The sequence below is a fragment of the Schistocerca serialis genome, chromosome 8, assembly GCF_023864345.2.
Source record: "Schistocerca serialis cubense isolate TAMUIC-IGC-003099 chromosome 8, iqSchSeri2.2, whole genome shotgun sequence".
Lineage (NCBI taxonomy): Eukaryota > Metazoa > Arthropoda > Insecta > Orthoptera > Acrididae > Schistocerca > Schistocerca serialis.
Window position 1 is genome coordinate 42,494,615 of NC_064645.1, and position 4,535 is coordinate 42,499,149.

General features: G+C 41.9%; 1 pseudogene; it reads right to left on the minus strand.

Annotated features, from left to right (window-relative positions):
* Window positions 1–1,276: 1,276 nt before the first annotated feature.
* LOC126417920 (5S ribosomal RNA) lies at window positions 1,277–1,394 on the minus strand (annotated as a pseudogene).
* Between the last annotated feature and the right edge of the window lie 3,141 nt (window positions 1,395–4,535).

Genomic DNA, 4,535 nt, shown 5'->3' on the forward strand with positions numbered 1-4,535 from the left:
CTTTCAAAGAAAAGAGGCCTGGTGTAGACTAGTTTATAAATTTTAGAATTAGGCATCACTTGTCATTCAAGAAGCCAGAAAGTATCGAACACGAAAGGTGTGAGCAAGTCAACTTATGGGTAGTACATAGCTTCTTTGATGTTTAAGAGAAAACTGTATGGGAACTGAATCTTTATGGAGGATTTTCAACTGATACGAAACCTCATTTTGTCGTGATCCATCGAAAATCAGAGTTGTTGGGGTCGTTGGTGCAAAAAGCAGACGCAAAACAAATATATCTGGGCGTGAAAATACATCGGTGCTCTTATGCTGTTCTGCTGCAGGTTAAAAGCTTCCACTACTTTGCGTTTTCAAAGGCAAATATGTAATGGAGAATTGGATTAATGCAGATCTTGCTTCGCAAACAGCAGTTTCAGCAACTGCACGTGGATGGATGGAAACCACTTTATTCTTCAATTGGTTTCGTGATTTGATTCTACCAAATATAGGTGAAGAAAGGCCAGTGCTGTTAATCTATGATGGTCGTACTACACATATTTCAACTAAATTGATCAGACTATCCCAACAAAATCAAGTCACCATTATGAAGCTACCTCCCCACACCACACACCTATTACAGCCTCTCGATGTGTCAGTTTTTAAAAGCCTCAAGACCAAATGGGACAGTGAATTATGTAAATGGCAAAAGGAAATCCACGCAAAAAAATCCTTAAGCACACATTTATCTCACTTTTCACCTGACTGGTCCAAGATGTGCCCATAACAAATATTATCTATGGATTTAAGACTACTGGAATTTATGATTGGGAAGTACAGGGGGTTAACAAAGAAGTAATCCTAACATCAATATTCAAGACAACTGATCTGATGAAGTACAAAAAAAAAATTGCCTAAATTTAAACAGGTAATCCGACAAGAAATAGACTGCCACTGAACAGGCATAGTGTCTTCAGCTTCTAAACCTATAGAGACAGCGCCACCGGGAATGGTTGCTATCGCTGCATCCACAGCTACAAACCCACCAGGAGTAGACAGTACATCCACAGGAGTATGCCGCAAAAGTTTTGAGGACCTGTTGTTGGACATACTTAAGAGCACTCCGTCTTCAGGCCACAAGTGGCCCATCGGGACCATCCGACCGCCGTGTCATCCTCATTTGAGGATGCGGATAGGAGGAGCGTGTGGTCGTTATGATGGTTTTCTTTGACCGGAGCCGCTACTATTCGGTCGAGTAGCTTCTCAGTTGGCATCACGAGGCTGAGTGCACCCCGAAAAATGGCAACAGCACATGGCGGCCCGGATGGTCACCCATCCAAGTGCCAGCCACGCCCGACAGCGCTTAACTTCGGTGATCTGACGGGAACCGGCATATCCACTGCGGCAAGGCCGTTGCCTGGACATACTTAAGAGTGAGAAAACCCCTGAAACAGGTGATAAGAATCGTAAAAGACTTGTTACCAACTGCGAGATTATTACATAAAAACAATATTTATTAATGAAAGAAAAAGAGGAAACAGAAAAGCAGGAGGAAGCGAACAGAAAGACACTCAAACACTCCGCAAGAGAAAAGGAGAAAGAGTTGGCAAAGATCAACCTTTCTAAGCCTGCTGCCAGCAAAAGAATTAAAAGGAAGAAACTTAGTAACGCCGCTGAAGAGACAAGTGAAGAAAGTGATCAGTTTCCTGTGTGTGACAGTGGCGATGATTATGCTTTTATAAGTTATTCTGACGAAGAAGTAGATGAACATGATGTGAATTCAGTAGAAGTGGGTGAATTGTGTGTTGTCGAAGTCTATGCAAAATCAGAAGTGAGTTTCAAGCTGTACATAGTAAAAGTGACAGACCAGTGGCACACTGGATATGAAGTCATGTTTTGCAGACGTCATTCCCAAACAATGAAGTCTATGGAAACAGAAGAAGAGGCTTACATTACATGTAGTGAGGAAACTGTCAATGCCTCTTAGAAGCATCTCTGCTAGATTCAAGGACATGATTAGGTTTACTGATGATTTGAGTGACCTATCGAATATTTTTTAACTACACATATGGTATAATACTTAAATATTAATATCTGTAGTGGGATTGATCTTTACCAGTAATTGTAAAATAAAAGTTGCGTTATTCGAAAATTTGAATTGATTTCATACTCAGTCACTTTGAAGGTGTTATCTTACGTTGTCGATAACTCAACTACAGGGTCAATGAAATGACTTTTATTAATTTTCTCAGGGGTTTACATGTTTGCCAACAGGCCCACTTACTATTCAAACAAAAACAGTTTGTATGGAACCAAGGCCCTTGTGGCCCATTTGCCCACTTTGTAGGGGTATCTAGGCCCTTTAGGCTTCTTTTTCTTTTTTCCCTTTAAGTTTAAACGTCAATAAAATTACATTCCTTTATAATATATTTGTAGGCTACATGTTGTATTCTAAGAAAAGATATTTCAGACATTAATTTAACATATTAGTGCTTCTCAGGCTAGTACTACATTAGCAACTACGTGCTCACGTTGTAAAATCATGGCCCAGATACCCAAACTAATCTTAACTGGAACTGTGTGTCAGAGACTTTAGTGTTTTTTTTTTATTCTTTGAGTTACTCACGCCTGTCAGGACCTACGCTTTTAGACACTGGGATTATTACAATATTCGTGAAGTTATATTCTGTGCCGTATCTTGACGGGATACCACCTGTAAAGCTTATATTGCGATTGGCTTCACAACGCTCTCAGTAACTTTGTGGGAATCTCGTCTATTTCCAGTGCTTTTTTTAGTCTAAATAACTCAGTGTACTATTAATTTCTTCTGACATTACGGTATCACCCATCTCACTTTCATTCTTCCCTTGCCTACGTATTATATTCAAATTTATTTCCTTTTCTGTGGTGTTTCTGCATATTCCTTCGTCCTTCCAGCTTTCCCTTCTTTGTTGTACGAAATAATTCTGCAGACAAGAAAATTACAGAAGGCTATAGAGTAAACACAAAGAGCCGTAAGAGCATCAAGAAATCGTGGAGCAAACCAGTACTGAGCAGTTATCTCTGCACCTCCACCTTTGGAAGCCTAAACTACTTTTTCCTGCTTTGCCACTTTGTACCTCCTACAACTATCAATTTTTAGACGTCAGTATTCTGTTTTGCGGGCTTTATTTGCCACGTTTTTACGAATTGTTAGATAGTACACAAGAAATGAACAGAACGTTTTTTGCTTAACTCTCTGAAGACGGCCGGCCGAAGTGGCCGAGTGGTTCTAGGCGCTGCAGTCTGGAACCGCGCGACCGCTACGGTCGCAGGTTCTAATCCTGCCTCGGGCATGGATGTGTGTGATGTCCTTAGGTTAGTTAGGTTTAAGTAGTTCTAAGTTCTAGGGGACTGATGACCTCAGCAGTTAAGTCCCCATAGTGCTCAGAGCCATTTGAACCAATTTTTTTCTCTGAAGACGCAATTCCCGCCAACGCCATTGTAGCCCGCATTAGAGATGAATGCAGGAGTATAGTGCGATCTGATGGGTTTCACTAAAATTCCTCTCAACAATAGAGTCCGCGTCTCTTAGGCGGCCGCACAAAGGGAGTCAAGAGCGATGCCGCCGCTGGGTGGAATCCGACACATACATTGTGTGCTGCTGACCTGCCCTCCATCCTAAGAGCGTGGAGACAGCACGGCGAAACGTCGATCCTGACTTGGAGGCTTTCCATCGCAGTGAGCTCCACGTTGAAGGTGACAGTACAGTACTTCGCGATACGCCGTGGTACCACTCCAGCACTGTTAAGTGAATAGCTTCATCACATTTATTTGTTCATCCACTAACCGACTACGTATCTCAAGCAAGCGATAATCAGAGTTCAGTGAATCTGATACCGATGTAGAGAAAACTGCATTGTTGCTTCTTGACTAAAGTGTTTGTGCGCACGTCTTGTGAATTATTTTCAGTGCACAAATTCTGGGAAACACTGGACAGAGGTAAAATATAATCAATCGAGCGCGATTTGTTGTTTAAACTATTTGACAGAGCACCTGAAAATCGTCCAAATTCGAATCGATTACTTTTGTTTATAAACAATTCACGAAACATTTTGCCAAATTCATTGAACGTCCGAGATTAGTAAAATTTTTTATGATCTCTTTCACAGACGAAGAAGGTTTAATTTTTCTGGGTGTAGGGGCAACACGAAATGCTTTCCTTCGTAGTGGAGTTAACGTGGTGTTACTCTTCTTCATATACACTGAGGTGACAGAAGCCATGGGACAGCGATATATACATATATACTGGTGGCGGCAACATGGCGCACACAAAGTATAAGAGGGCAGAGCACTGGCAGGGCTGTCGTCTGTGCTCACGTGACTCGTGTGAAACGGTTTCTGACGTGATTATGGCCGCACGACGGGAACTAACAGACTCTGAACGCGGAATGGTAGTTAGGGCTAGATGCATGGGACATTCCATTTCGGAAATCGTAAGAGAATTCAGTACTGCGAGATCCTCAACGTCAGGAGTGAGTCGAGAGTCCCAAATATCAGGCATTACCTTTCACTGTGCA